General features: G+C 35.9%; 1 long non-coding RNA gene across 2 annotated transcripts in view; it reads right to left on the bottom strand.

The window, feature by feature from the left end:
* LOC145785971 (uncharacterized) overlaps positions 1–9898 on the bottom strand; it is a 167884-nt gene that overhangs the window by 157716 nt on the left and 270 nt on the right. The window lies entirely within an intron of this gene.

Genomic DNA, 9898 nt, shown 5'->3' with positions numbered 1-9898 from the left:
AGCTTCTACTATTTAGCCCTCCCTTTCCAATATCACATGCGTGGTTGTTGTTGCAGGATAAAACACGGGTTTCGGCAGCACCTTATCACAAAAGATGTTTTGATAATGCTGAGTTTATCACTGATGAATTACCGGTATATTATACTGTATATATCACTTATATTATCGAAAGCGTTACGTAACGTTTGGCTTGAACCTCCTCCCTCCAATATGACGCTAACGTAACGCTTTGCATAACCCCCCCCGTCGAAGGCGTTACGTAATATTTGAACGTTCCCTAATTACAATTTTTTGACGTATTTTTTATATTACTACCCGTCTTGCATTGGAGGTTTATACCAATATACAGTACATTTAATTGTAGTGAACCCCGCTCATGTCCAGATTAAGGACACTTGCCATCGGTTCGATCCCTAATAATGAGGTAGTAGTGTAATTACGTTGTTGTGAGCGAAATTGTTTTCACAGAGAGCTCATTTTGTATTATTACAGATGTGATTCGAAGGCAAGCCAAGGCGACGGACAAAGATATCGAATCTGCAATGAAGCAATATTTGAAGGCGGCTGGTGACAGAAACGAAAAAAAAAAAAAAAACGGGCAAACAAAACTTCCGGCGCAAATAAAAACTCCGACAATGGCCTACATGAACGCTACCTGTTTTTTGTTTGTTGACCTTTTAGTGTTCACTTTTAATATGTTTACTGTTGTTATTCAAACGTGTTTTCGGAGGGGTGTTTTTCCGCCAGTCCTAATCCCTAACATTTCCCCGAACCATGCCCCGAACCCAAGCTCTTTGGCGTCAAAACGACCTGTTCCCAGTTTTTTTCATATTTACCTAATGGATGTCGAAACGCAATAATCACTCATGATTGTTGATATAGTGCATGTATCCTACGTGAGTTTACGTTTTTTTCATGCAATGGTAGACTATGTTATGAGGGTTTGAATTTTGTGTTATCTGGCTTTGAAGGTTGCCAGCATGACAGCCACAACAAATGTGCAAACGAAAATGCGTTGTGGTCGTCGTTCAGGCGGCTCTTCCCCATAATTGTGGTTGCCGTGCTGGCAACCCTCAAAGCCAGATAGCACAAAAAACTTATTAATTTGAATTTCTTTGCTGGCTATGTCTTTCTTTATTACATCATAGAGTACAGTGGAAGCAATAAGTGTTCTTGATGTTGCTGTGTATTTTCTTCCAGTGCTGTGATTTTGACGTATTGGAATACCTACGATGTAGGCTTATTGCTTATTTGTAAAAACCCCACAGCTGTTAAGTGAATTTTGACAGTTTTCGCGCAAACAATAATTTTTAAGGAAGAAATTCTATTTAAAAAAACTTTCTTGGTTTTCGAAACTAGTTATATATATATATTACTATATATAGTCATATATAACGACATATAACTAAATATAACTATATGCACTTATAGTTATATAACTATAGTTATGATAGTGTAGTTGTAGTACACAATTGGTTTCTAATCGGGAGTAAACTTTACTTACCCTTACCGTAGGGTAAATCTTGCAAGCAAAAATTTGAATCACACCCATTGTAGTTTCGAAAACCAAGAAAGTTTTTTTTAATAGAATTTCTTCCTTAAAAATTATTGTTTGCCCGATAACTGTCAAAATTCACTTAACAGCTGTTGGGCTTTTATTAAATAACCTCATGTTTATAGTCTAGCTTTGCTCTCACATGGTTTGGACGTGTAAATTGTTTTGTTATTTGTATTACAAATGATCGTAAAAACCGCCACTCATTAATTACTGAATCATTTTTTAGCATTGTAGGCTATCACGAAAATGGAGCTGTGGGAAGACTATGTATTAAAAATCTTCATTGTTTTCGTTGTTTTACATTCTTGAATTGCGTCTCGTTTTAATCACAAAAAGACAATTAATACACAAAATGCTTCCAAAACTTTTACTGTTTTGTTTTGGTAATTTCGCAAAACAACAGCTGCTGATGGTGGCCGAAAAAAAGGGCTTCAGCAGGGCGGCATTCGTCAGCCAAGCGACAGCGCGCGCAGCCAGAAAAACGTGCCAGTAAGTTTAGCGAAATTCGTTGACGTACAGACAGCGCACCGTTAACTGACTTGAGCGACTTTCAAGTTCGGGGCGCTTACGCGCCGCTGACTTTATTGTCGATTTTCGTCAGCGTTACGCCGGTTAAACGATGAGCAGATCGGTGGCGGCTGGCTGGCGATTATCGCCGGCGCATCGCCAATAACTTCGCTAGCGTGTAGCTGGCTAGACGCCAATCTTTGCTACTTGGGAAGTACTGTATATACAGCAGCTTAATAATTGAAGGGTTTAATTACTAAATATTTGTGGAAGCTTTAAGCTGAAGTAGGCTTGAACTTAGTACCGTAATTGGCAGATGCTACTTATAAGTATCATTTCCAAAAACATTGATTGATCAAATAATTCAGTTGACACTTATTATAAAAAAGTGTATAAAGTTGTTTTATTTAGTGATACAACAAAAAGTTGATATGTTTCAATCAATGGCACTCAAAATAGTCACTCCCAAAAATTCCTTTGTGTTGTAATTTCTTATTCTTTATTAGCTTAAGCATGTCATTTTTTGAAGGTCAATTAGTCTACTTATTGTCTTAGTTATGTTTATTTAAATTGATAGTGTCGCAAGTTAAGCGTAAATGTGGTGGAATAAACTGCTGTTTACCATAATGTATAACAGCACTACAAATATGGGATTTTGTTTGTACAAAGTTCCAAGTGGTGAAAACAAAAGGTTTTCTGTTTCAACAGCACAGTGGGAAAAACAGTTTCATCGGGTAAGATCAACATAATAAAATAGTGTAATTATATGTTGTATGTCATGATGGTTGACATTAGTAAACATTAAGAGCTTATGCCTAGTGAATCACGTAATGTGTCACACATATAATGTTTCTTTTTTTTTAATTTAACCCTTTGAAGGTTGGGGGGGGGCTGTCAATTCAACTTTTTTGTATCAACAGTTGTATCTCTAAAACCACTGAGGCTGCGACTACGAGATTTCTTGACTTTTCCTAACTTTTATTCACCTCTATTGAGCTGAAATTTTGAGCGAATAAAGGTTATAAATTGAGAGATATAAGGCATTTCTCAGCACATCCTCTGAAATATTTCTAATTCTATTGTTCAAAATTTTCCCACCAGCTTGATGAAAGCAATTAATTTGGCCCATGTCTTGTTAATCAAATGATTTAAATTGAGATTATGTAAAAAAAATTTCATCACAACATTGCAATGCATGTTTTTCATTACTCTATCAAAAAATACCAAATAATTTAAACGTCATAAGTCACATCAACATTTCAACGTATATAAGCAGTTCTAAAATTTGCATAGTTTTAATTTTCGGATATGCTCTGCGTGAATAGTTTTACAAAGTGAATCCCAAATTTTGAAACCGTGCCTTAAAAAATAACAGAGATATCACTCCTAAAGCATAAGAAGAATCGACAGCCCCCCCCCAAACTGAGCAAAACTCCAGGAGCCCAACCGCCTAAGGGTTAAGCAATAAGCATATGGTGCTCACTGCTAATGTACTCGTATATTGAGAAGATTCACTAATCTGGCATGATCCCTGTGTATAGTTGATTAGTGATGAACATGTGTGCTAATTGTAACATGCATTGTTAAATGTTATTTATGATATAGGTCATTGATTTTCAGGTTTAGTTGGGGATGTCAATAGAGAGAAGATGCTACTAAGTAAAGCTTCAGATGCCTGTCCTTACCAGCAATAATTTGAGAAACGTTTGCTGCTGGTGCAGAACACTACTTCGGTCGACAACGTCAAAGAGTTGAATGTGATACCGCGCCTACAGTTCGAATGTTTAGCACTAGGCTACCGCCAAAACTTTAGATATGGTAAAGTACTCTGCAGTAAAGGGATCTAATGTCGAGAGTGAACATTAGACTAACTACTCCGGCATACCGCGCCTTATTTAAGTTACGGTGTTAATAGAAAGCCTATTTTATTCTTCAAAGTAATGTGCTATGAAATCAGCTTGAAAAGCATACGATGAAAGTTTGCTATGATGTTTATTGTACAAATCAAAAACGGACGACAAAATACAACAGGAATTCTCCTTCAATGTTTGCTTTTAGAATTGCTTATACTTTTCAGAGTGCTACGTAGTGCACTGTTCAGCTTATGCGATTGTTTAGCTGTTTTGTTTCTACCATGTAAGAAGTCTTGTAGTGGCAAAAAATATGACTTCTCATACACATACAGCACTTAAGTTCAGTTTTTTTTTATTTCTGACCATCGCAGCGAAAACAATACACGTTAACATAGTAAGGGTCTAGAAAAGTTCTTCAAAAGCGCCTTTGTAGAGGGTTTCTGTATGGATTGCTGTATACCTTGCACAGTCCAAGTCTGGCAATAAGCTTTCTTCACGATAGTCATGATATGCATTAGGCAGATTAAGGCTGTTAATTTCATTGCGCGCAATATGTCGGTGTAATACCCCACTTTTCGAAGGAAATATCCCCGTCATAGGCGAATTTCCACCTTCCAAATCTTCATTCAACTGTAAAATACAAATAAATTCAGTAATGCATCATCTTCAGCAAGTGCCATTAATGTCTCCGAACTTGGGTGACCATTTGATGCCACAGTTCTTTAGCATACCGTACCAGTAATGTAATGCATATGTTTTGTGTAAAATAAGTCACATTCAATTGCTATATATAGTATGCAAAAATTGGCACCCAAAGAAGGTTCATTACCGGTACCTCAAAATGTAAATATAGCTAGTAGCTACGGAATTATTAAATTAATGCACTTCTAAAGTAGCACCATCATAATGGTGTATATTGCATATTATGCTTTCGAAAGCTAACTTTTTCAACCTGCAGTTATGTATTTCATTGGCTACATTTCCAAATTTGATATTGATAATATTATTATTACTATTTATTTGCATCAGACCAATAAGTCCATATTAATTACCATACATGCAAAAAGACAAAAACAAAAAATACAAGAATAATCACAATAACCCGGTTAACAGATAATGCTGTTGCGGAGAATTGTTAACGAGTAAGCTGCAAAAGTATTAAGTGTAGTTAAACATACCTCATCAAAAATATTGTACGATAAGTTCTTCTTCACTCATGTCTTGAAGAGCCTCCAAACATTGTGACAACATTTTAATGACTTTTTAAAACAATATAATAAAAAACCTTTCTGTACACTTATTGCTGTATTGTAATAAACATATACTGTATTTATGAACATTCTCTATTTGTATTATGCATATAAATTGTTTTCTATATCATGAGTGGCCCACGAGTAACATGCTAAATGTGACATATCTGAAATATAGAAGTGCTGTATTTCCTTTTCTATGAAGCTAGCTGTTTGCATTCAAAAGTAAGTTACCAATACCTTAGCCCATCGGTGTTTAATTCAAACATAGTTATTTTGCTTACCGTATGTATGTGCTTACGAGAATTATCACAAGCATATTTTTAGTGGAATTGGCTCAAAATCAATCATGGTTACGGTAATGAATAAGAACTCATAATATATGGGCTACAAATGTGTCATGTCAAATGCACTTCTTCATTTTGGTGCAAAATATCTTAAGTGGAACAAGAAAGGAGATGACATACGTAATCTTATATTTTTATCAGTAGTAAACAAACAAGTTTTTTGCCAGTACATCTGCAGTCTGTAGTGTAAACTGACAAACAATAAATATTCAATGGCAAGTTAGAATAAACTTATTGGGCCTAACCTAGAAAACTAGCCACAAGAATGGGAGAATTTTTTGACTGTAATTCACATATTCTTAATGAACAGCAAAATTGTTGATTGTGTTAAGTATAGATTTGACCAGTGCATCATAATTTGCACATGTCTGATATAACCTTATCTAGATTTACTTAATGTAATTAATTTCTTTTAAAAATTCTTCAGTATTAATAACCTGTACAGTGTACATATATATATATTTATAGACTTTTTATAGACTATTTATAGACTGCTGTGATAACAATGAGGACAAATACTTAGAATACTTGGGTAAATTAGAAAGTATGCTTTTTGACTGCTCAAGCAACAACACTTGTATCCTAGGTGACTTTAATGCAAGTGACAAAAACATGTTTGGAAGCATGTTCAAAAGCTTCTGTGCAGACCAGGACCTGATTATTTCAGACATGGCCCTGTTACCTGCTGAATCATTTACCTACATCAGTGATGCTCATGGGACATGTAGCTGGATTGACCATTGTGTCACTTCCACCGCTCTACACCAATCCATCTGTAAGGTAGAAGTCCTCAATGACTATATTATATCTGACCATCGACCCTTATCGGTTAATTTCAACTGTAAGTCGCTTCCAAAATTGGATTTCATTGATCCCAAATATACCAATTCAAGTACTTTCTCTTGGAAAGCAGCATCTCAGCAGCAATTAGAACGCTATGCTCAAGAAACCAAACACAGGTTAGCTCATATCTCTTTGCAAGCTGATTCCGTCATATGTAAAAACTCTCTCTGCTGTGATAAATCTCATTTAAAGGAGATTGACAAGTTTTATGACAGTATCGTAGAGGTTCTCCTAGATGCCTCAAGAAAAGTTCTTTTAGTTAAAAACAAGAAAATATCTACTTATTCAACTCCTGGTTGGAACAGTACTGTCAAGTCCCTCCACAAGCAAGCCAGAGCTAAGTACCTGAACTGGGTTGAAGGTGGCAAACCTAAAACTGGCAGCATACGCAAGGCCATGTCTGCTACTCGTAAAATATTCAAATCTTCTTTACGAAAGTGCAAAAGTAACAGAGATCAGCATGAAGCAGATGCCATTGCCAAAGCATTTCATGCTGACTCCTCGTTTAAAACATTTTGGGATAAAATTAGACAGTCTGGATCACAAAGATGTTCATTACCTACCTCTGTCGGAAGTGCTGTTGGAAGTAAAAACATTTCGAACATGTGGATGTGTCACTTTAATCAATTGCTAAACTCGACTGGTAAAAAAGTTGTCAATGAAGAATTTGTTTCATCTCACTTAAATGATATACATGGCCAGGTTTTTTTTTAAGGTTTGGTTTGGGTGACCGCTAAGTAGTTTTAAGAGACCGCAAGTTTTAAGCGACCAAACAGCCTGCCCAACACGGCCGCCAAACAAGTTTGCTGCACAATCAAACAAAGTGTGCTTGTTGGCTTCTGCTTGTTATGTTTCCACACGTAAAAACTGATCATTATGCGCCATAAATCAAAAATAAACATTGACGAGTATCGAAGGTGCACTTCTTTTGTGAATGACTCTTTGATTCAGCTGTTAGCTGTACCTCCACTTGTTCTTTTTTCCGGACGTGAACTATTGATCGTAGGATATATTCGTATTATCGACAAGACATAGCGAGAAACAACCATTACTTTTCTACTGTAGTTGCAAGTCCAAATTTTGGGAAACCGCTGGAGAAATTTGGGGGACCGTTTCGGTCCCCCAAAACACCTTAAAAAAAACACTGTACATGGCTATCACAATACTAGCCAATTTCTGACCTCTGCTGACACAGTTTCTTCTTTGCTTCATAAATTACCATTAAATTGCTCTGTTGGTTGTGATAAAATATCTTCTGAGCACATTGCTTATGCAGATTCCAGTATCAGTGTACATCTTTCATCATTTTTTAATATGTGCCTTGTTCATGGGTATGTGCCAAATGTTTGTCTTAAAACCGAATTAGTTCCCATTGTTAGAAACAAATCTGGTGACGTAAGAGACATTGCAAACTACAGAACTATTGCTCTTGCTACGGTCATTTCTAAACTATTTGAGCATGTTGTACTTTTTTTCATTAATGACTATCTCACAACAAATGATAATCAATTTGGCTTTAAACCTAAGCATAGCACAGATATGTGCATTTTTGTACTTAAGCAAGCTGTGTCTTACTACAGAAAACGTGGAAGTCCTGTTTTCTCTGTATTTTTAGATGCTTCGAAAGCATTTGATAGGGTAAACCACAACCTCCTATTCAAGAAATTAATTCAACGAGGAGTGCCGATTTGCCTTGTTCGTCTAATTGTTTATTGGTATACCCATCAGCGGATGTACATACGCTGGGGTTGTCATTACTCACAGTCTTTTTCTGTCAGCAATGGTGTCAAACAGGGTGGTGTCCTCAGTCCTTACTTATTTGCTGTGTATATGGATGATCTATCGACTGTGTTAAGCAAAACCAAGGCAGGCTGTTACATAGGCAATACACTTGTCAATCATCTCATGTTTGCTGATGATATTTGTTGTATTTCTCCAAGTGTACATGGTCTGCAGAGTATCTTGAATGTGTGTGAAGATTATGCGCTTTCTAACGATGTCATTTTTAACTGCAAAAAGTCATTTGCTATGTACTTCCAAACCAATCACTTAAAGTTCAATTTGAATCCAATTGTACGGCTCAATGGAAGTGCGATCAAATTCGTAGACAGTGTCAAATATTTGGGTGTTTTTCTTGACACAGCAATGTGTGATGACAAAGATATAAATAGACAAGTGCGATCAATCTACTGTTCTGCCAACAAATTAAAATCAAAATTTTACAAGTGCTCCAGTGATATTAAAAATGTTCTATTCCGTTCATATTGTACTCCAATGTATGCATGTCATCTGTGGGAAAATTATCATCAACGTGACATTAATCGCCTGCGTGTTGCCTTCAATAATGCATTTAGAATTATACACAATTTGCCTAAACACTATAGCGTACGTGAACATCAAGTCTTGTGCAACATTATAACATTTGATGCATTACTTCGGAAATATGTTTTTTCTTTTGTTGGAAGATGTGAAGTTTCGTCTAACTCTATTGTTGCCTCCTTGATGAGGTCCGACTGCCATCATAAATCAAATTACCGTCTTCATTATAATAATTCTATGTATGCTATTGTCTAGTTTTGATGGCTGCCATGTCATCTGATTGTTTTTATCGTTCTGAATACTTTCAGTTCTTCTAACTTGTAACACTACCGTACTATTGTCTGTAAACTTGTAACAGTTGATAGCATATTTAGTGAGATTTTGTGCATTTGCAGTTTGTGTATTATTTCGTTGTTTTGGATATGGACAGCTTTGTCTGATGCAAATAAATATTATTATTAATAGACAAAAATAGCCTACTGTTTAATCTTGAGTCTAGGTCAACTTCCATTGGCAACAAGTGCCTTCCTTTAAACTATAACCAGTGCCTAATATTCCTGGCAGAAAAGTTTATCTACTAACCAGCCTTTCAACAACCTATGTTTTGGTCTTCTGCTGAAGAAGCCAAAATTCAATTCCTTAATAATTTGAACTCACATCATCTTTTAACTACTTGTAGTCATGCTAACCTAAGCCTCAGAAAAGTAAACCAAACGAATTTTTCTAGATAAATACTGGAACTAACATCCTAAATATTCTACATTAGTTAAAAACAAGTCTGCAACCACAATCTCTTTCACAATTTCACCATTGATAGTAGACAATATGCCTGTATTTGCATACCTTTGGTGCTTTGCTTTCATAATATACCCTACCACCACTAGGAGCGCTGTTTCACGAGCGACGACAACTGCCTTTTTCGTTAGCCTTCCAGACTAGTAATATAGAGACTGTGGTTTGAGAATTCACCTAACCAAGAACAAAGACCACGTTACATGCCTTCCACGCCTAGCCTACTTAATATTCAATCGTCAGTAGTCGGCGAAACAAGATTATTACCTCAGAAATTGCAACAAATGGATTATTACGTCAGAATAGCAACAGAAATTGCAACAAAAAATCAGTATCTGTGTAGTTTTAATAAAATATCAATAGAGAGAAGAAAAACTAAGTTAAAAGAAAATTGTGACCTAATCATGAAATTTGACCTTTTTTACCTAA

The sequence above is a fragment of the Aplidium turbinatum genome, chromosome 16, assembly GCF_918807975.1.
Source record: "Aplidium turbinatum chromosome 16, kaAplTurb1.1, whole genome shotgun sequence".
Classification (NCBI taxonomy): domain Eukaryota; kingdom Metazoa; phylum Chordata; class Ascidiacea; order Aplousobranchia; family Polyclinidae; genus Aplidium; species Aplidium turbinatum.
The sequence above is the reverse complement of the archived record's forward strand: the minus strand, read 5'-3'. Positions and strand labels throughout refer to the sequence as shown.